We start from the raw sequence: 24294 nt of genomic DNA, 5'->3' as shown, positions 1-24294 counted from the left end.
TGATCTTGCAGCACCGCAAAGTGCTGGAGCCACCCAAATACACCAAGCCACGATTACACTTGGCAATGGTCATGTCTATCTACTTGTCAAAGCACCACATCATCAAGTTTGCATCGGCAACTACATTTTAGAGAACTTGGTTGAAGAAAATATAAAGAGAAAGGAAAAGAACAAAAGCTATATGAATGTTAGATTGATGCTCGCATGCATATATCTTAATAGGCTTTGGGAATGATTGATGAGCTTCCAAAAGGAGAGTCTTAATTGGATCTTCTATACAAATCAAAGCATAGTGTAAAGGCAGTGGGGAGTACTTTGACAACACCAACAAAGAGAAAAACACATCGATCAAGTTCTCAAGTACCCACCCTAGATAGTGAATCAACGAAGTCTAATATAGAGATCCATGGGGAGATCAAGAGGAAAGAGGACATCCCATCAGAATACGAGACAATTAAAGAGGAAGAAAAGATAGAAATCCCTCTTATCGGAAAAAAGACAAAATGGGAGGAGCATATTTTGTGAATAAAGTGCAAAGGTCGATGAAATCTCTACAGAGGTTGAGAGAGGAATGGATGGCAAAGAAAGTTGAAGAAAAAAAGAAATACATTAAAGGACAACAAGTTTTCTCCTCAGATTCTGATGACTCGCACCTAGATGCCATGCTCCAATTGCTACAAGATAGAGGATTCATAACTAGTTGAATCATAAAGTAGATTAAAGGGAGGAGGAGTCCAAGAGACATCCACTTAGAGAAATCAGACGACAGAGCTAGATTCAATTTTATTTCTCCTCGCAGCCCACCTACACAACATGAAGATACTGTTCTTGAAGTTGAAACCAGTGCCGATGTAGTAGAGGGAACAAGGGAGACAACCTCTCCAAGATCACCTTCTCCACCTTGTACCAATGTGCCTAAAGAAGGAAAGCATCTACTAAGTCTCTCTCTCAAGCTAAAGTCATATTTCAACAAAAAAAATTGTAATCTCAGAATGAACAAAGGATGCAAGGTCAACTTGATGTAGAGATGCTACATCTATAAGAGAAACACCAAACACAAGACGAAGCCACCAACACACAAAGGGCTCTTTCACTAATTGAAGGGGACAAAGATACATCATAGAAAAAGAAAGAGATAATGACAAGAGATGTTCCCTCTCTACATTCAACATATGAGAAAGTGGCTATGCAAATAGTGGACAAGTTTCATCTCCATGAGACATGATAGAAATTCAATTTAATTTTCACAAGATGGTGATTGGCATTTGGATCAACTAAGTGGAAGAGGCTAAAGATGCTACATCACGAGCAATTTAGGAGATAGAACATGTAAAATAGTTAGTGGGAAATCTACAAAAGGACAAAGAGAAGCTACAGAGAGATGCGGACAAGACCAAGAAAGATGAAAAAAGTACCTACAAAGATCTCAAAAGAGAAAGCAAGGTAATAATCAGTTGTAGGTGAAGTAGCAAGCATTAGAAGAGGGTCGGAAAAGAGAGAAGAAGTTAAAAGAGGGTCTGAAAAGAGAGAAAAATAATTACTCAAAGATTTGTGATTCCTATGATGCGCTCAAGCACACTCTCTCAACCCTCCTTGCCAATCAAGACTCAACACAACTAGCCTCAACCTCTCAACCTTCAACAACAAATTCAAAGGAGGTCAAATCACTAAACGCTAAGGTGGAGTGAGAGAAACTGCAAAGACAAATCTTGATGGTTGGCATGTTCACAATTAATGATCAAAAGGAGGAATGAATTAAAGAACTGCAAGAACAAATTGCTAAAGAAAAAGCAAATTTGATTGCCCAAGTTGAAATGCATGCTATAGAGGTAAAGGAAAAAGTTTTAGGCTTGGGTGGCATTTCACAGAAACCTGCACAAGTACCAGTCACCCAGACCACATACATAGAATTTGAAAGTGGTGCTGATCAATTGCCCTTAATAGACCTACTCGGTACTTCAACCATGGGAGGCATTTAAGATGTAGAAGAATACCGACAAGAAGTGGATGCTCGAGCGGAGCTAAAATAGTGGATAACAGACATGCCAAAGGGGGTAACTAAATAATATATGACATCTCAACTCAAAGTTTTGGAGTCTACAGTATTTCTCATGATACAACCAAATGAGTAGAAGAAGAACTTTGGCCACAAAATGTTGGCACCACCCCTAATGAAGCAAAAGGCCATCTTATGGAAAAAAAAGGTGCTTCCTGATTTAGAGCTCAATGCACAGTGAAAGTACGAGGGGGTTGCAATTACCAAAGAACGAGTACTACTCATCCTTGAGAGCTAGCCTTTATGGAAAAAGAAATAGTTTGACAAGTGGCCTCAAGATGAGACTATCCACATAAATGCACCCTATCATTTGAGGATTGACCTCACTTATAGTCCTATCCCAATAAGGAAATCGTGGGAAACATATGTATTGTGGAAGAGTAGGAGACTAATGGTGTTGAATTACCCTATTCTTGACAAACCAGCTGAATCTTATATGCTACACACTCTCATGGCTACAATAAAAATGTTGAAGGATGTGCTAGATTTGACATGCCATATGACCTGCAAGATAGCCAAAATGCTAATCACTTGCATAGAGGCTTTTGATGACATTGATAGAGTCGAGCATCCATGGGAAGTATTCCTAGAAGGAACCAATGGAGTTAATGGACCTGCAAATAGAAGCACCATCGACAAGTGTCATCATGAGTATGTATATTCCATAGTCATGTTACTGCCTTTGCATTACATGCAAACATTTTTGAAATGGATTCTAACATCTTCAACCCAATGACAAAGGAGTTGCAAGCACTCCATATTGCTTACCAAAGCACGTTACTCAGCAATCCACTTGGAGTTTTATAAATCAAGGCAAAAATCATGACAAGAGAAGCCAAGTTCAATAAAGTCCTCAAGTCCTTATAGAATTGACAATTTGATTATTGATGATATTTTGCAACATGTACAAGGACATACATCTGTTAGGAAAAGAGGAGTGTTTTCCAGTCTAGATTACGGTCATCCTCCTAGTCGAACACACATGTAAAAGGCAAATCTTGATGTATTGTATTTTATTTCTTTGGGAACATTCTACATGAGCCATGTAAATTTTGATCCATGAGCTACAAACTTCTGAGATGTAATGTCTAATTATGTACTCAAGGCCCAGAGTAGCCGACCATTGGTCAATTTTGAAAGCCTTAGGTATAAAAGTCAAAAGCATTAGTTTGGAAGGAGGATTCTTTTGGATAAAGAAAGAATCTTTGTTGTACATACTATGAATTAGCTTTTCAGCTCAGAACTCTAATCAAATCTTCTCATGATTGGGTAATCCTATCACGATTCCAAGTGTAAGCATTTCAAGTCCTATCATGGTTTGTGACTTCATGCTCTCGTGATGCGACACGTACATAGTGGGAAGGCATGCTACAAGAGTTATCTTGTATCTTGTTAGATACATAATAATATTTCCTATAATGTACATATGCATATTTAAGCATAATAATATGCTTTCTATCTCATCCTAGCTATTATGTATCTCAAGGGTAATGTATTCTTACGTTACCGTCGTCAAAAAGTACTATGGGAAAAGCGTCAATAGCTCCGTCTCTTTAACTTGGGGCAAAAATCATTGATTTTTTCTTTCTACTATCTCATTATTATCTCACACCCTAGCTAGATCCTATATCTAGGGTAACTTCCAATATATATATATATTCTATGTATTTTTCATATTTTTCTTATATTTCTTTTTAAATAGCTACTAGGAGGGAATCAAATCCTAGTGGGACACTAGGTGGCATGATTTCAAAGATACAATTATTTTAATGCATTATTGCAAGCATGATTACAAAACTTTGTCAATGAGAAATGCCATGCTTTCATATGGCATGAGGTGTCCATTGGAATGAAATAAAAGTCTAGGCTAAGGGGACCACAAGAAGAATTTTGCTGCCAAAAATGTATCCTATTTTGATGATTTTTTTACACAAGGTTCCAATCCGAATTAGAAAAGTATATAAAATGGGAGTCGTAGCTAATGAGCTGAATTTTTTGCCCATATTTTTACTTGTTTATTTGAAGCCATGGTTGAGGAGATATGATCAAAATGCTGGACCCCAGTCTGCCCACATCATACAGGGACAACTCATTTCCAACTTTTCCAATTTCTGTTCACACTGGCTCTTCTCTTTTTGTGTAAACCCTTGGGGGTTCTCTTCACCTATAAAAGGGTACCTCTTCTTCCTTGAAAATTATGGAAGCATTCAAGCCATTCAAGCCATTGATGAGAGGAATTCATGAGGGAATGAGTAGTAATGCTTAATTGTACTTAGCCATTAACATAAGCCTAAGCCTACACTTTCTTCTAGAGGAAGACTAGCCATTCTTGTAATCTATCCTTGGGAGATCAACTCTAATCGAAGGAGGTCTTGGATTTGGTGTATCAATCAAAGTTGAATTCTTTCTTCTTCTTCTTTCTCCATTAAAAATGGGGCCGAAGTGTTTGACAAGTAAGAGGTGTTCTACATTGATATTTTGTTAATCTCTTGTTGTTCTCTTTTTGATCTCTAATCCAACATATATATATCTAATCTCATATCCTTAACCAAACCTATCTCTCTCACTCTTAGAAATTCATCCTCTCTACAAATTCTAGGTTCTTCATGCTACAGGTACATCTCTCCCCGCAGTATCCTTATTGCCTAACGGGCAAGAATAGGGCTTTGTAGGGAAACTTCTCATCTCTTCACTTCTCTCATATCTACATTTCTTACATACTATCCTAGATGAATAATCCACATGATGAGAATTTCTATCGCTTCCACTCTGTGTGATATATTAGAATTAACATATGGATTAGCCGTAAAATACACTTTCAACAACGTATAGTGTTTCTCTTTGGCCCAAAAAGGCTGAATGAAATACTTCTTTCACCAGATCCCATCATACTACCTTTTATAGACTATAGCTTTTCTTTTGACGTAAGTGTAGTTATCTTGCTATGAACCAAGAGAACTTGTACACACAATTAATCCCAATCACTAAGCAAAATATATATATTATGGTAAACACAAAACTACAATTCCAAAGAACAATTCGTAGCCTTTTTGGTCGGCAAAGATTAAACGCCATTAACTCATCTATTAACCCTTTCATATTACCTATGATACATTATGACCATAGCCTTGATGTTTTCATTTTTGTGTTGTTTTGATATTCTCTTGTGTGTTCTTTCTTTGTGTGTGTGAGTACAAGAGAGAAATAATGAAGCTTTGATTGCACTTCCTTTCAAACCCTATACTTCATGGCATCTATGGCTTAACTCCTTCATATAGGTTTTTGGAGTTGTCTCACAAACTCTCACATCCAAAATCTCGGTGCTTTCCTGGCAAGACCGCAAATTTCTCGACAACGTATGTGAGTCTTATCTTCAATTTTGAGTTCTTAAATCATTGTTTTTAATATTTTGACCGTTGGAGAGTGTTATTATACCTTAGGGTGACATGTTTGAACTATTTTGTTGCAGCTTTTATGACCTGGTAAATGATGGATTGTGATTTGGATACCTCATCAAATGCTTCCTGATGCTACCAAACTTTGTACACATGTCCCCTTAGACCTAATAACTCTTCTCTTAGATTTTTGTGGCTATCCAATTTCATTTAGTCATTGAAATGGCGTGATGACACGGAGTGGTGAGATAAGACTAGGCAGCTTTTTGAATTTGAGAGTTGGTGATTTGGTTATTAAGTTTGATATGTTTGCTTGTTAAGTTCACTTCTTGAGGATTGACACCCTCATAGAGTCTCTATGCCCCATTTGGGTCACTTCCCGTAGTATTTGTATGAGTATGTTAGTGCCAAATAGTTATGCTATGGACATTCCTCACGGTGACCCGCTAACATCTACCTATCAAGAGGGAAGGCCATTTATATTGACACCTTATTGACCATTGTACTTGGTTCCTATTATGTTGTACTTCCCACTTACGGTTTGTGGGACTTATTATCATTTTGAATGTGTAGAAGAAGAAGAATCTTCCAGCTAGCATTTCGATTATGTGCTTTCTTGGTTGTGTGTATGTGTGTGCTTGGAAAGCTCAAGCTCTCTCCTTCTCACCTCTTTACACCACTTCACTAGGTCAATCAAAGATTTTCGTATTGTGTTGTAATGATGCTTTGTGTTCATTCTTTTAATTCTAAAACCCACATGTTGAGCCACCTATCAAATATGTCCATTGTGATATTATTGAAATGGCTACACAAAGCACGGGAGCCTTGAGGGGTGTTTAGAGGTCGCCTTTCTTGTTGCCCGCCCTAGACCGCCTCAATTTTGGTGCCCCCACGGAGGAACAGGCTTGTGTATGTTTTGTGAAGGCTCAACCTTTAGCATAATCAAGTAGCTTGCATGAATCACGAGAATTTGTATGATCCCTTCATTCCCATTGCAAGGCAAAAGGTACACATAATTGTCAGTACTAAGTTGCAATTTCAGCGAGTAATTCGTAGAATTTTAGGTCCTCTTAGGTTGGTAGAGATAAACGCATCAGTAAATCCTTTTATTTTGCCTCTCATTAGGTACGACCTTAGTTTGGATGTCTATATTTTTGTTTTGTTTTAAGAATTAGGTCATGCATAGACCATGGATAATGGCCCAGGAATACAGGTTTTTCCCTTTCATTTCACTCCACACATTAGAGTAAACATTGCAATTAGTAGAAAAATCCATTTTCAACAACGTATGGTATTCATGTTTGGTGCCCAAAGAGTAGGAGAAATTCTCGCGTCATCAAACCCTGTCATCCTACCTCTCATTGATTATCATAGGTCATTTGATGTGAATATTTTTATTTTGTTGTAGAATAGATTGCAATTTAGAGAATATTATTGTGTAGATCTTTTAAAGAAAGAAAAAACAAAAACGCGTCATTTTGAAATCAATTCAATGGAGAACCAACGCCAAATGTCTGGATATCCTCTTTTCTTTGGAGAGCCTGGAGAGGATGCAGAATTATTTTTGGCAAATTTCAAGATGTCTTGTCGTATCAAGAGGATAGTAACTGATCAAGAACGTGTAGAAATGTTTGAGGTAGTCCTTAGGAAAGATGCTAGCCCTTGGTTTGACTCTTTGCCTGAGGAAGTTAAAGAAAATTACATGGAAGTTGTCAATCATTTCAAGAGATACTTCTTTGATTCCCAAAACACTCAAAAGCTATGGCAAGACATTGTTTCTCATAAGCAAAAAGACTTAGATGACTACTACTTGTACAAGCAAGAGTTTCTACGTCTTTGGGCTGTATGGGTGAGAAATGTTGCTAACCCTGGTGATGGTGCAGAGTTCCTAAATAAGGAGAGGTTCATAGCCGGACTCTTTCCTGACCTTAAGGTAAAAGTTGAGGCGGCTGCACCTGCTACCTTTGATGCAGCTGAAACTAGGGCTGCTGAGAAATATAGAAAACTCAAGTGCTTAAGGGGAGAGGTTCCAATAGAAGGTCTGAAACCCAAAGGTAAGTCACAAACATCAACATCTAGGGAGCTTCCTGAGGTAATGGCGGAAGTGATTGAGAAGTTAAATGAATCCTTAAGCAGCCTGTCAATTCACCTTGCACAAGCTGTAGGTCCAAAGGGACAAGCAAATAAGTCAGAAGAGCGAGATCCACCACGACCTAGGAGAGTCTTGCAATGCTGGAATTGCGAAGAGTCTGGACATGGGATGTATAATTGTCCTTGGCTCCGTGGGGAGCCAGGCAGACCTAACTTGAATTACCCAGTGATGAATGCAGGTGAAGGAACTAGTGAGCAACCACGGCTTCTACAAAGGCCAAACGAAGCAAGACCACCTCCACAAGGAGTGGAAGGAGTTCCACCTTTGCCAGACCCAAACGTGCATGTGGTAGAGGTGACAAATTCAAGAGAGGTTGACATGGAAGCAAATGGCATTAAGCATGGCCGAGGGAAAGGTAAGGAGAAAGAAGGAGTTACATCACAAAGTGACCATGGACGAGAAAAGAAGGCAAAGGAGACCAAGGAAGCTAAGAGGACTCGACGTCGTATCAACCTCCAAGACTTTCCTCTTGGACATGGAATGGCTCCATACAACCTGTTGGAAGACATGAGAGGTAAGGGTCCTGATATCTCATGGCCTCAATTTCTTGCATTATGTCCACAAGTTAGGAGGGATTTAACAAGGGCAGTTAGCACTAGGAGAAAGGTAAAAGAGAGTGTGCCTGTTGTAAAAATTGCACAAGCTAAAATGAATGAGGACATTACACCTGTGCTAGATTGTTACATAAAAGGGAGATTGGTTAGGAAAGGTCTAGTGGATGGGGGTGCACAAATTTGCATCATGATAGAGGGACTCATGCAAAAACTAGGCATGCACATCCATGAGACACCTGAAATTAAGGTCAAGATGGCAAACAATAGCAAGGCTAGGTGCGTAGGCATTTGTAAAAATGTTTTTGTGGAGGCCTTTGGCATTAAGAAGGCAGTGGATTTCTATGTCATGTCTACCAAAGGAGCAGGCTTTACTCAAGGAGGTAAGAAAGCTTCTAGCAGCAGGTTTCGAATTCATTTATCTAGTGGAGAATTCAAAGTGGGTCTCTCCCGTTGTTGTCACTCCTAAGAAAAACGGAAAGTGGAGGGTGTGTGTGGATTACCGTCCACTCAATGAGGCAACAAAAAGAGATCACTTTCCCCTCCCATTTCAAGATGAGATACTAAATGAGGTAGCTGGTCATGACAAGTACACTGTGTGTGATGGCTACTCAGGCTACTTTCAAATAGGTATCGCATTGGAAGATCAATTGAAAACAACCTTTATCACTCCTTGGGGTTGTTATGCTTTTAGAGTCATGCCATTTGGTCTGACAAATGCTCCTGCAACATTCCAACGTTTCATGAACATGGTGTTTCAAGCATTCTTTGGAAAGTCAATTAGGGTGTTCATTGATGATTTCTGCTTTTATAGCTCAAAATCATTGCATCTACAAAGGGTAGAAGAAGGTTTAAAGAAGCTCTACGACATGGGAGGTCAACTCAACCCCGACAAGTGCCACATAGGTGAGGATAAAGTGATCTTGCTCGGTCACAAGGTTTCCTATAAAGGCATTGAGGTGGATCCTTCAAAGGCAAAGGCTCTTATTGAGCTCCCATCACCGAAGAGTCTTAAGGAGGTCATCTCTTTCATTCAGAAGGTGAAGTATATGTCACACTTCATTCACTTAGCCTCGGAGTTGCTTCATCCTTTGCAAAAGTTGACACAACAAGTAGAATTTGCATGGTCTGATGAGCTTGAAGAGTATTTTTGTAACATTAAAGTCATTTTGTCAGAGCTACCAACACTCATGCCTCCTTGTTGGGAGTACACATTCTTTGTTAGCTCTAGTGTTGGAAGGGAAACAATTGGTGCTGTGTTGCTACAACAAGATCCCCACAGTACAAGGATGCGACCCATCTACTTTGCTAGTAGGGTCATGAATGCTTTGGAGAGAGACTACACAGAAGCAGAACTCATGATGCTTTCTCTCATGTTTGCGGTGAGAAAGTTTAGATCCTACCTGCTACCAAAACCTTTTGTAATTCTCACTGCAGAAAATTTGTTCCGTTGGGTGTCATCTCAAATGAATCTTAGTACTAGGATCTCAAAGTGGATTATGGAGTTTCAAGAGTTCCAATACTCTTTCAAGGTAGAAGATAGTGTGCGTGCACAATTGGGAGGGATTCTCACTTATAGGGTACATGAGAAGGAAATTAAGGTGCCTCAAGTAAAGACCCTACCATTGCCATCACCAAAAAGTATTCCTAATGCTTTTACCTTGTTCTTTGATGGAGCTTTTCGTCGAGCCACAGGAAAAGCAGGGGGAGGGCTAGTGTTGCTCAACCCAAGTGGAGTGGTGGTCATGAAAGAGAAGGTCAATCTACCAGGTTCAACTAGCAACAATGAAGCAGAATACGACACACTACTTCATGGTTTGAAGATGTGCATTGGCCAAGGGATAAAACGTCTCATGGTAAAGGGAGATGCACTTCTCATTGTTAAACAGATTTTAGGCATTTGGGCATGCAAGAATGAAAGCTTAAGGACAAAAGTTCATGCCATTCGTAGGATGTTTAATCAGTTTGAAGAAGTGCAACTATATCATATTCCGAGGAAACAAAATGAAGATGCCTATTTACTTGCACAACAAGCAGTTACATGTGTTGAGAGAGAAGTGCAGGTCATCATGGTGGCAGCAGCTGCCAAGCAACCGAGATACCAGGGATTGGAGTCATTGGCTCCCATTATTGGCTACATTTTGGAGGGTGAGTTTCCACAAGACTTCACGAAGGCTCATAAGAGGAGACTCATGAAGAAGGCAAGTTTCTATCTCTTCCTAGAAGGCTCCCTCTATCAAAGAGGGAAGGATCAAGTGTGCAGAAGAGTACCAACTATCGAGGAAATTCCAGCCATTCTAAAAAGTTTGCATGAAGAGGCATGTGGTGGTCATTTTTCCCAAGAATCAACTGTGAAGAAGATTTTGCTTGCGGGGTATGTTTGGCCAAGCTTGCATGTGGATGTTCAACATTGGTGTAAAAGATGCCACAATTGTCAGATAAATGGAAATAGAAGGTTGGTGCATGGCCCGAGGCAAATTGTGCTTACAAATGGACCCTTTGAAAAGTGGGGCATTGATGCTATGGGTCCTCTGCCTAGGACAAAAAATGGTAAACTCTACATTCTAGTGGCTGTAGACTATATGACTAGGTGGATGGAAGAACAACGTATGGCAAAGGTAAATGAGAGGACAATGAGCAAATTCGTCTACACTCACATTTGTTGTAGATTTAGCACACCTTTGTAGATTGTTTCTGATAATGGTCCAGGGTTTAGAAAGGGATTGCTCACAGAAGTCTGTGAAGAACTTCACATTCTACATCGTCATAGCACACCATACTACCCACAGTCAAATGGTTTGGTGGAGAAGGCTAATGGTGTCATTGCAGGAATCATTAGAAAGATGGTGCAAAACAAGACAAAATTATGGGATGACTTCTTGGATGGTGCCTTGTGGGCATATCGAACCACATATAGGGAAGCCACGGAGTTCACACCATTTCACTTGGTCTATGGTCAAGAGGCTTTGCAGCCTATCGAGCTCAACATTCCAACAATGTGACTTCATGGCAAAGGAGCACAAGATGATCAAGAGGTATGGATGGATCGACTTCTTACGTTAGTGGAGCTTGAGTGGAAAAGAGAAGCAGCATATGAGTGCTATAAGAGGAAAGCCAGACAGACAAAGGAGAAGCTTGACAAGAAACTGAAGGAAAAAGGCATCAATGAAGGAGATCTTGTGCTAAGGTATGACAATCGACTCGATAATCATTTTGATGCCAAATTTGAAACAAGATGGCAGGGGCCATACATAGTCAAGAAGGCTTTCAATTCTAATTACTATCAGCTTATGGACTTGAATGGTAAAGAGCACTCCAGGAAGGTAAACGGGTATCCCTTGAAGACCTATTTGATTCGCCTTCTACCAAAGGATCTACCAAAGATCTGTCCAAAGGCCGCTGTCTCATGTAAGTATTGTTACATGAAGCATGAGTGTAACTCCAGCCAAAATTCTGAGGGGCCAAACAATGAAGATCTCGTCAAGGACTCTGAAGCACTCTCGTTGGAAAAGATTCTCTATGATGGTACATGAATATACCATCATCCTGGGGGAGGGCTAATGATAGCCGTTTTTTGGCTCTCCATAATTGCCATAGTTAGTTACTCCACCCTACCAAATTCACCCAAACGCTATGGCTATCCCTACCATTTCACTGTACATAGGCGTGTGTGAGTAAGGGGGCTTTTCCCATATCTTCTTAAAAACCCTCAGCTAGCTAGTCACTGGGCTAGTTGAGCCAAAAAAAAAAAAAAAAAAAGAAGAAGTATATTATGGCCTCTTTGTGTGTAAATATTTCATTGTATATATGGCCTAAATATAGGGATTTTTTATAATTATTTTGGTATTTTATTTAAATATTCTACTTAGGTGTGTATTTTATTAAACCTATGTACACCTTCTTTCATTCTCTTACACCATAATTATATTTTTTTCCAATATTGTACATACTCTAACCTCATATTTTTCCTTTATACAAATCACTCCCACATTTTCACCCTCACCCTCGTGAAAACAAAAAATTGATTTCTACTCATTGGTTACTTTTATTATATTATTTACTTGCATACCTTTTCTTCTTTCACCCAAAATAATTCAAGGAGGGACCATATCATATGATTCCAATATCTTTCCATATCCATAACTCCATATTTTTATTATTATTTTTACTCATTATTCTAACACCATGTGCTCATTGAGGTAAAGTCCATGAATAGTCCATACACTAGTCCCACCATGTATATATTTCTTTATTCACCAATAATCCTCCTCCATGCATGGGTCAATGGCAACTTGGATGCTTTGTATGACAAAGGAGGGGCTCACTCTTGGATGCATTGTACAAATTCAACAAAGGAGGGGGACACTAAAAGACTTTTGCAAGCATAGAAAATAGGCTTTTTGGTGAGAATTTTGGCACCTATCTTCACTCCGATTTTGGAGCGGTGATCAAAAGAGAAAATGTAGCCCACGCTCTAAATAATCACCTCAAATTTTTTCATGATTTTTGGAGCTACTAGCGGTGAGCTATGATTTTTTGAGTGGTCCCCAGTTTGCTCACTTTTCTCACAAGTAGCTTTTAGTCTTCTCTCACCCTTCCACACACCTACTCACTCTTACACATCCCTCCCTCTCCTTCCCTCACTCAAACCTACAATTTCCATGGCTTCTCCCACCCTCTTCACCATTACCCTTCTCTCTCATCCCTATAGTTCTTTTATGAACCTCTACATACATACACCATCTCTATGCCTCTCTCTATTATCTCCAAAGTACAATTCCATCTTAACCCTTATATATATACATAAATTCAGCATGTGTACCATGATTAGCCTCTGCAAATCAAGAGATCTCATCAACGAAATTACCATTTTCATCACGATAATCAACCTTGGCGGCGGTGGTGTAAAGAAGAGAAGACGAAGAAGAAGATCGATAGTCATTTTGAGAACCTACACAAGTAAGTCCAAAACATCTTCAAGCTTCACCATCACAAGGATTTTCTCACTTCATTCAACCATCCACCTCATTCTACCCATTGTAAATGTAACATTAACTTTCTAGTGATTACTAACCACTAACATACTAACACAAAATAGCCATTGACCTAACCATAAAAGACACCTCGCCTCAAGAAATGTGTATAGTAACTCTCTCTCTCTCTCTTTACTTACTTTCACCTTATCTACCATCAATAATGCTCTCTTTTGAGCCCACACCCATGACTCAAGCAGACAAAGAAGGCCCGCAATGTTTTGATATTCAAAAAAATCATAATCCTGATTTGTTAGCTTGTAAATAAGGATTTCCAATAATCTTAATGAGGGGTCTCCAACCTATAAATAGGCCCCTTTTCTTCTTGTAAAACAACCTCCAACATCTCACATAGCACCCCAACACTCTATGCGTGAGGAGACACTTAGGTGTAGCAACCACTTGTGAGCTTCACTCTTGGTGTGAAAGAAGCCTTCAAGCTACACATTGCAAGTGAGAGAGCGCGAGTTCCACAAATCTCAAAACCACTATTGTATATGCTCCTTCATCATCAATAAATTGAGGTTTGGTGCATCAAAGGCGTGATTCGACGTTCAAATCTTCGTCCTTCCATTTGTGCAATACGGTTTGGTGAATTCAAGGTGACTTGTGTATTTTGAAATTTTATCGGTTGATCTTGATTTTAGTGTGTTTTAGTGTGTTTTTCATTGCCAGTTTTTTGTCCATTGTAAGAGGGTATTGTGGTGAGAGGTCTCCCACACCCTAAGACAGTGTGTGTGTGTGTTTTGGCAATGTTTAGCAATCACTAAGCATTGAGTGAGTTTTGTACAAGTTTTACGATAGTATCATAACAAACCATCTCCATTTGCAAGTCACAAATAAGGTATTACGCAAGATCCTTTCCTCTCTCTCTTCCCCTTGCTCTAGCTCTCTCTGGTCCATTTCATGTGTGTCTTGGTGTGAGGTTTCTTGTGTGTGTGTTGTGTGGTACATCTTCTTGGTTGTGCCAAAATCTCTCTTGCGTCCTAGTTCGCATACCATAACTAGGTGGTGCCCCTATCTTGTTTGGGTTTGGCTGTGGGTTTGTTGTTTTGTTGTGCTTGTGGTTGCCCCAGTCCCAATTGAGCAGCACGGGAGCCTTGAGGGGTGTTTACAGGTCGCCTTTCTTGTTGCCCGCCTCGGACCGCCTCAGTAGGAGTGGCAAAAAAGAGGTTGTGTTTTGGAATTCTTGGTGGGGGTAGCTACTAAAAGTGAGTACACATTATCATGAATACACCCATGCAAAAGGTTTCTTTGGATTTTGTGTACTCAGAATGCACCCTAAGCTCGATCGTGATAATAGATCAGATTCTTGGATACTCGCACATTCGTGGGCCAGCTTTCAAAGTGCATGGATCTCTTTATCGCTTTGTTACAAGAGGAGATCTATGCATCTAAGGAGATAGTGCCTGCTTTAGGGGTCGAACCAAAAAGCTCTTCAATTCTGTTGACCAATGTTTGCTTACCATAACATGGCAGATAGTTTGAATGATGCCTAATGTGTGTGCATGTGACTTGGAAAAACTATATTCGTTGTGCGTCTGGTGATCCCTCACCCATAAGTAGGAAATTTTTTGTCTTGCTTATTATTTTTCTCTATACAATCCATGTAATTTCTAGTTCTCCGCATGTCTCTGATAGGGGCCTCAATTATTAGCATCACCCCTCCCACCTCTGAGGATTGAACCCATAGCTTGGGAAATGAGACACATATTCCCTAACCTTGTTTCCCATGCATGTCTTCATGGAATGTAGGTGTCCTACTTATTTGTTTTGGACTTTTCCCGTGCAAGCGTGTGGCAGGGCTGAAGTAAGTATGCGATACACATTTTGAGAAGTGTTTTGAAGTGACTCTGAGGTGATACTCTCTCGACAACAAACAGAAATGGGAAGGTTGCGTGCAAAGACGATGGGCTATGCTGTACACATTTTGAGAAGCGTTCTTTTGAAGTGAACCTGAGGTGATACTCTCTCGAGAACAAACAAAAATGGGAAGGTTGCGTGCAAAGACGATGGACTAGTAGAGGAAAGCTTCGACGGATATGTGGGTAGCAGCTCGCATGCATTGGTAGTACAGAAGAGGGTACCGAGGGGCGGGGGGCCCTCAAAACTAATTAACATGGTCCTCTTAAGTGGGGATCAATGGTACCCATCAAAAGGCACCATTTGCGCTCATCTACAATGTCTTTTGTGGATGTGCTCGGTTGTGTTAACAGTGTGATCATCTTATGATGTGATCACAATGTGATTTTTCTATGACCAAAATGTGATTGCCATGTGAGCTACACATGTTGTGTGATTCAAATGTGATCCCTTTGTGATCGACAAAACATCCAAATCTGAGGTTTTCTTACTATATTTTATTTATGCACCACATTTCAAGTCGCAACGAATAGCTTATTGGTAAGGCATTGGGTCAACAAGCTTGAGGTGGTGAGTACGAATACTAGCTCTCCACCCACGTGACTTTTTTGTCTTTCTAAGGCTTAGAAGATTTTGTAGATTCTTAAATTATTCTCCTTGCCCATCAGATGACCTTGGATACATATTACGTGCACACCGTTAATCCCCATTGAGAAAAGGGTGTCAATTAGTCTCGTGGGCCGGAGGGGGGGGGGGGGGGGGGGGTTAAAGTGGGGGACATATAGTCTTTAAGTGTGAGCACTTGCCCGGATGGCTTAGTCCTACACTCGTAGAGTTCTGAGCTCAATGCGGTGAGGGTTCGAATCCAAGTATCTTAGTCCTGGATATAGATTTCGTGCACAGAGTTGACCCCCATTGGAAAAAGGGTGTCAATTTGTCTCATGGCACTACAAGAGGTACTTAATAGTAGCGACGCTCGGAGTGCGATGCTCAAATGTGAAAAACCACGGTGTCGCTATAGGCGTCGCTAAATTACAAGTAGCTCAGCGACGCTGTCAAGGCTAAAAAAAAAAACCGAGAGCGTCCGAAAACTCAGATCGCAGATCTAAGTTTTCTGCGCGCGCTCAAGCAAGCAAGGTAACGCACTCTCCCTCTCTCTCTCTCTTTCTTCTCCACACACACACACACACACGAGGAGAGGAAGGAGAGCTAGGTATGCTCCTTCCCTCTCCTCACTCTCATGTTCCCTTCCCCTCTCTCTCTCTCTCCCTCTCTCTCTCTCTCTCTCACACACACACACACACATTGTGTTTTTGAGAGAGAGAGAGAGAGAGAACACAAGCATAAACAAAAAACGCACACACACATGCATAATCAAAGAATGCACACACACATTGAGAGAGGAAAAGAGAGAGAGAGCATGCATAAACCAAAAATGCACACACACATGCATAAACAAAGAATGCACACACACATTGAGAGAGGAAGAGAGAGAGAGAGAGAGAGAGAGAGAGAGAGAGAGAGAGAAGAAGAAGAAGAAGAAGAGAGTTTTAACATCGTAGGAAACTATCCCAAGAGACCTTAAAGATCTAGTCGGACAGGAGTTGAACTCAAGACCTATTATTCATGAGGGAAATGGCATAACCAATCCATCACACTTCGGTGATAGAAAAGTTACACCATTTTTCTCCTTTTTTTATTTGCGTGCACACACACCCACACACACACACACCCGAGAAGAAGAGAGTTTAAGTTAACGTCGTAGGAAACTAATTAAAAAGACCTAAAGATCTAGCCGAGGAGGAGTTGAACTCATGACATGTTATTCAAGAGGGAATTGGCATTACCAATCTACCACACTTGGGTGATAGAAAGGTTATACCATTTTTCTCTTTTTATTGGCACACCCCCCCCCCCCCCCACACACACACACACAAAAAAAAGAGTTTTAACGTCATAGGAAACTATCCCAAAAGATGTTAAAGGTTAGGTTAGATGTAGACTTACGTTAGATTAGATTTAGGTTTATTTAAGTTAAATTAGATTAGATTTAGATTTATTTTTAGTTAGATTTACGTTTGATTAGATTTAGGTTTATTACGTTAGATTTAGATTTACGTTATATTAGATTAGATTTAGGTTAATTTAGGTTTATTTACGTTAGATTTAGATTAAGTTTATTTTATTTACGAGAGAGGTAAGGGGAGAAAACAAAGAGAGAAAGAGATTATGTTAAAATTTAAATTAGATTAGGTTAGATTACATTTAGATTTTTTTTATGTTGAGTTTAAGATTATGTTAGATTTAGATTTACATTATATTAGATTTAGGTTTATTTAGGTTACATTAGATTAGATCTAGGTTTCTTTTGAGTTAGATTTACGTTAGATTAGATTTAGGTTTATTTACGTTAGATTTAGATTTACGTTTAGATTAGATTAGATTTATGTTTATTTTGAGTTTAAAACTAAATTAAATCTAGATTTATGTTCGATGGACTAGCTTTTTTTAGATTTAGGTTAGATATTAGTGCATGTCAATGAAGGTGCGCTCATGATGTTAAGCATTGTATGAAAAACACTTGCTCATATAAAAAACACGAAAAAAGACTCTGTTTTCCTACCTTAGAAAATTTCCTGTGCTCACAGCCTCGACAGTCCATACGGACTAGCAATTCCACTTGCATGTTCGACTGCTACTACCATACAATAAGCCATCATGATCAACCAATGGAAGAGAAAATTCAGCCTTCACAAAAAATAGTGATGCAAGATGACGATTCCAAGGGTCAAACACACACACTACACAACCCGTCAAATCTAGAGTAAGAATTAAGTGCTTTCAGTAGGCATCAGCTACATTGCAAAGAATGGCGTACCTGCATGCTACAGACAAAGATCTACTGTGAAAAGATGTTAAGATGCTGTGAAATGCTACAGCTAGAGAAGAGGCAAAGGGGTTTTGTCCACTACATGCAGTATCATGTAGACGTGGGTGTGTAGATTTCTTGTACCCACAAATATAGGCATTGACTAATAAAGATGAGATTATAACCCGGTGGTTCTGATGCACCTCTAGACCGAGGTGTGCGGGGATTGGACATGACTAGAGAATGTGAGGTAGTTTACAGTGTGAACAAAGAGAGAGAGAGAGAGAGAGAGAGAGAGAGAGAGAGAGAGAGAGAGAGAGAGAGAGAGAGAGAGAGAGAGAGAGAGAGAGAGAGAGAGAAAAGACGAAGAATTCCAATAGAAGATTAAATTTGTTGTCCAGGTTATAAGATTTTTACCCTCATTATGAGTAGTGACGAGGATGTGGGGCCGTCCAGCCGAAACACCTATCTCTCAACGAGGATCTTATGTCCTTGTAATCATTGCAAGCATGCTGTGCGATGGACAAGACGCGTTTCTTTGGAGCATGTTTACGAATTTGGCGAGTTTGATCCATCTATTAAAGATCGAGTTGTTGCCAATTATAACTTGTCGGACTCTGACGCTGGCCAATAGGCAGCAATCTTGCAACCCAAAAGACGTGTTCGCGGACACTTTGGTCAAGCAACATATGTGACGCCACAAGATGTAGCCTCTGATAGCTCGGGGGATGATCATGTAGACCACATTCCCAACGAGGCAATGTTTGAGCCTGATTTTGCATGCTTCACAATCCAGTGATGCAAAAGGGGATTTCACAATATGAGGATGCAAAGCAAGAGTGACAAAGGATACGCAACGAGTGGAGATGAGGAAGACGACCACCGATGCACTATCCGACAGGTCTGGAGAGCCTACCAACATTCATGAGCCTAAGATGGTTGCACAACCAATTGAAAAGCGCACAACAGTGCGGTGAAGAAGTGACTAAGGAAGAGTGGGAGTACTCTCGGAGTTGCGGGACCAAGGTAATTTTGCAATGTACGTTCTAGATGTTTGAACGGCCACTCATAATCTTTGTTGGTTGTAGTATAAGTCATACACAGCAGCATGGTGTAAAGGTCGACATTTTAGGGTGGAACGGATCGACAAAAATCATTTTACTCAAGATTGTGGAATCATGGCAAAATTTGAACAGTCTAGTCGACGATGGTCCTTTGATGCAGATCCTGTGGTGGCGGAACTCACTTACTTCGGCACGCTACAAGGGATTTTGAGGATCGATTATAGAGGATTTTTTGTCGACTTGTTCGACGTGAAATGGTTCAAGATAATCCTGGAGGGTCGCAACACTATTGTGCGTAGAGGAGAGTCTGGTTTTCTTGAGGTGGATTCAACTAAGAAATGGACTGACCTAAGAGACACTTTGGTACTACCCGAGCATTGTGAACAAGTAAGTATGTAAATAGTTAACATCCCATTTTAGAATTTATGTGCTTGGAAGCTCTCATGTAAGTTATGTGGCTCTGACAGGTGATATTTCATCCTACAAAGTCTGCATCAAACTGGTGGTACGTCATAGAGGTAGCCCCTTGTAGTGCATGGACGTAAGAAGGCTACCATGTGCCAATCACAGCGGCATCAATGGAGGATATCGGAGAAGATGCTTAGTCAGAAGCCATTGAGGTGGTGCCAGACAGACATCAAGCTGCTAATCTCTATGGGGTGCATGCAGAGGATCTAAAAAATGAAATAGAGGACATCTATTTAAACGGAGAGCTCTATATAGATATAGGAAGTTATGTTGAGCTATGCGAGGATGAGAGAGAGATCTCTTAAAGCAATAAATATTGTATTTGAGCAATTTTGCTCCGTTTCTTAAAAAGTCTGGCTCTCTAAGTACCTTCCATGTTGTATAACGCTCTTTTGATTTTGCCCTCACATCCTGGGCAATCCATGGCCACATGCAGCTCCACCACCTGGTTTTCCGACTGCAAGATTTGATTGTGTTCTCTCTCTCTCTCTCTCTCTCTCTCTCTCTCTCTCTCTCTCTCTCTCTCTCTCTCTCTCTCTCTCTCTCTCTCTCTCTCTTTCGATTGAAAATTTTGAGTTATCGACTTGCCTCTTCCATCACTTAATTTGAATAGAAGAAGAACGCGTTCTTTTTGCTGCTAGCCTTTGAACATTCCAAAGCTACAAGCACCTTCAAGTTTTATGTCAAAAAAGAAAGAGATAGTGGAAATTCTTGTACGATTCTCCGTTTTGAACAATTTTGCTCCGTTTTGTAAAAACTCTAGCTCTTCAAGTACCTTCCATGTTGTATAACACTCTTTTGATTTTGCGCTCACATCCTGGGCAATCCATGGCCACATGCAGCTCCACCACTTGGTTTTTCGACTGCAAGATTTGATTGTGCGCTCTCTCTCTCTCTCTCTCTCTCTCTCTCTCTCTCTCTCTCTCTCTCTCTCTCTCTCTCTCTCTCTTTCGATTGAAAATTCTGAGTTATCGACTTGCCTCTTCCATCACTCAAGTTGAATAGAAGAAGAACGCTTCATTACGTCATTGTATTTAATGGTCTTTGCATCCACTCCAGGTACATATGCTCTAGGTATGTTCTTACAAGCAGGGACGACGAGCACCTCCTCCTCTCTCTCTCTCTCTCTCTCTCTCTATCTATCTCTATCTATCTACTTGTCCATGTTTTCTATTCCAATCATCCAATATTAAGTTTAAATGTTCGTGTGTTTAATGCAGGTATGGATGATGAGGAGTTTCTTTTTTCTTTGTCACCCCAGCAGAGACAGTGGTACGTGGAGCGTCATCGCTCTGTCGCACCATCGCGCGTTCCTATTTCATCTGCATTTTCCTCTGTTTTGGAGCATTCAGCGCGGTCCGAAGCTTCGGTGTTGACGAGACGATCTTCACACTCATCTAGGCACTGGCGCTCTAGTGGTGGCGGTGGCGGTTGTTCTAGGGATGCCGCCACCGATGCTTCGATACCGCCTCGTGTTCGACAAGGCTCTTTACCCTCCCCTTCTTTGTCCGTCCTGGCACCAGCCACGACAACGCCATCGCCACTAGGTTTTGCGCGGCTGACTGCCATTCCTAGGAGCTACACAGCACTAGCTACTCCTCCAGGAGTCACTCCACTGGACACTCCTCGCTTTGGGGCTCAGACTCCAGTGGAGACACTTGACGTCCGTACCCCCGTTGACACGCCTCTAGAGACCCCTTCCGGGACACCCAGGTTCGCGTGTCAGCAGTGAGAGGGCTTGCCTTACTCCGTCGACTTCAGCAGCGGCATCATCTTGGATGATGAAGGTAAGAAGGTAATTTCGCGCATGCACGGTCTTTGCTCTCAGGTGTTTAGACACTACATACTAGGCATCTGGAGTGAAGTACTGAATGAATTAAAAGACAGATTCATTAGCATGCTTCATGAAGAGTTTCCCGTTCCAACACAGGAGGACCGCTTCAATGAAGACGTGATGAAGGTTCGAATGCGCGAATACTGCAAGCACAAGCGTTCCGAAGTGCAAAAAGCAATCAAGCATGGGTGGAACAGACCAGATTGGCTGGCCAAAGAAGATTGGAAGAATGCGAAGAAAGCAGCGCGCGAGAATCTCGACAAGTGGAAGCAACAAAAGGAGGCAGCCAGAGCGCGAGTAGAGGCAGGGAGCTCGCACCACTTGGGGAGCGGCGGGTGGGCATCATTTGAGGCCGATTTTGTTAGTGTTTTTGCATTGCTCTCTATGTTGATAGGTTAGGGTTTATGGGTTTTTAAATTCTAACATAATGGATTCTTTGTATGTTTTGATAGTGGGCGATGGACAGGACGTGATCCCACACCGTACGAGCGTGAGTACGTAGGCAGGAAGGGCTTAAACGCCTTTATAGACATTCTGAGATTCTCGCGACGGCATGGTTAGTATTAGGGTTTATTCTTTTCTATTTGTTGTATTGTTTTATAAATGTCGCTATATGTTTATACTTACAAAAAGTTGTCTTATTGTTTTTTTTGCACAATCCGACAGATACGACGCTTGGACATGATGAGACGTCTGATTAGACGACGTCAGTTTAGCCATAGCTAGATAACATTAGTTTGTTTTTTTCATAGCTTATGTATCATGAGATGACTTTTATACGTCTTTTTAAAAACCATGTATATTTTTAAAATAATGACAATGGTTTGTAACTACCACATTTGCAAAGTTTAACAATCAAGTGATTTTGCCTATGTATACAATTGTCATTGATTTACTTTCATCAATTCACACTTGTCACTTTGTATTTTTATTTGTCAAAAAATATGTACTATGGATGATGGAGTTAATGGTTATATTGTCTTGTGGGTGACTATTTTGGATCTATATCTACCTTTGCACTTCTTTTCAAAGGTGAAGAATATGTATGAAACATTCAATATGCTTGATGAATGCCCTGCCACCAAAACATTTTCCTCTCGGACGTCGCTATGAACGTCGCTATATAAGGCTCTGCAGCATCGCTATAAGAGTCACTATAGATGGCTCTGCAATGTCTCTATTATCGTCGCTATATAGCGACGTTTATAGCAACGCATATAGCGACTGGCATAGCGACGTCCCCGTATCGACGCTGGTAGCGATGCTCTTAGAAACATCGGGGGTTATAAAAACCCAATGTATTTTCGTCGCTTAAAGTGTCACAAGAGCACACAACCTCTTGTAGTGTGGGTGGGGGATGACTTTTTATAAAAATGAGGGGTGTGTGGGCAAGCCTTGATACGAGGTGAGAGACGAGGGATCGACGGCAAGTGATTTGGGCCGAGGGTTTCTTTCTGTCCTTTCTTGTTTATCTCCAACAATAAACTCACCCAAGCCTACTGTCAAAACCATCACGTTGGTAGCCTTATCTTTGCCGGCTAGCAGCTCGAAGATGTTTGTACCCTAAGCAATCTACCGGTGGCATCCATACCTTGGTGAGAACGCTACTCTTGTGAGAGAGAGAGAGAGAGAGAGAGAGATAACTTCCTATGAAAACTGATAACTACCTCATACCTTGGTGAGAACGCTACTCTTGAGAGAGAGAGAGAGCCGCTTGCAGTGCTAGGCTTCATTATGACTTACTATTACTATTGTGCACTACCTTACTGTTGCCTATTGTTAAGTGATGAGCAATTTAAACTCATGCGAAAGCTCCATTCCATATGTTATGTAATTGAACATGATGATGCCAAAAGAAACTCTACTCATTGTCTAAGTCTCATAAAACAAATGATAAAAAGATTGAACGGACATACTGGCTAAGGGTATTAACCTACTACTACTCGGTCCATATTACATACAATATATAGAATCTCCCCAGATTCGTAGTCAACTCAGCAAGCAAAACTAAAATCTGTGTGCCTGGTCGTCATCGTAGCATTGAAGAGCCTTCCCCTTGCCCCCTTCGCGTTCCCTCGTTGCCAAGCCATCGGCCACTCGCACAACCCCCATACCTGCCCTTGTTCTGCTTCACGTCATTGCTCCTGACCCTAGCCCCCTTCGCCTTCTGCCATCGTCCATACGTGCCCTTCTTCACACAATCCAAGCTCCTGCACAAACAAGAGCCTATGCGGCCTCCCCTGTGCAGAGAAAGGAGACGGATAGAGAGCGAGATGGTGTTGCTGTTATTGAGCCCTGTCTTGGCCCCAAGCGTACCCTGCTTCACTTCCACGCTGCAACAAGGGTTCTCTGTGTGTGTTCCTCGATGCACTGTAGCCACCCTCCACCCCATTCTCTATGTGTGTGCAACGTGCAGACCTGCTGCCATTGGGCCAAAAGGGTGATCTCGCTCATGCACAGAGCATTTAATTCACGGGGTGCAGAGCGTCGTTCATGTGCAAGCGTGTATCTATCACCGTCTTGATTCTTTGCAAGAGAAACCAGAGTGATAGAGATACAGAAATGGTGCCGATGGAGCCCTCCCCGACACCGTGTTGACGTGCTGACGGACGACATGTCTCTACCTCTGTCCTTTCTCTTCAAAGCTCAGGGCATTTTGCCCCACCTACTCAGCAATTCAGCCTCATCCACCATAGTAGCACAGAGAAGCCTCGGGAGCAAGGACAGGGGTTGGACTATCATTGCCAGCTCATCAGATGCAGCATCGCAGGTCTATCCTTTGCATGAAGCACTGTTGTCCTCACCTTTTGCCATGGCTTGAAGCATTTTCTTAATCTACTGGAGTAACAGGACGCAGCTCCTTGAGGTTTTGCAGGCTCTTCCTTCGACATCCCCTTCTGTCTTTGCTTCACCTTTAGGATGTGCTAAGCGGTCAAAATTAGATCTCAATTGTCAAAAAGCGATAAAGATGAGAAAATGCAACACGTGCAACCTTCCTTTTCTTCTCCC

The 24294-nt window shown here is 41.1% G+C and overlaps 1 pseudogene; it reads left to right on the top strand.

Annotated features, from left to right (window-relative positions):
• LOC147424756 (uncharacterized) overlaps positions 1-22011 on the top strand; it is a 46855-nt pseudogene extending 24844 nt beyond the window's left edge.
• The last annotated feature ends 2283 nt before the right edge of the window (positions 22012-24294 follow it).

Source organism: Adiantum capillus-veneris, chromosome 25 (genome assembly GCF_014529385.1).
Source record: "Adiantum capillus-veneris isolate H3 chromosome 25, ASM1452938v2, whole genome shotgun sequence".
Classification (NCBI taxonomy): Eukaryota; Viridiplantae; Streptophyta; class Polypodiopsida; order Polypodiales; family Pteridaceae; genus Adiantum; species Adiantum capillus-veneris.
The sequence above is the reverse complement of the archived record's forward strand: the minus strand, read 5'-3'. Positions and strand labels throughout refer to the sequence as shown.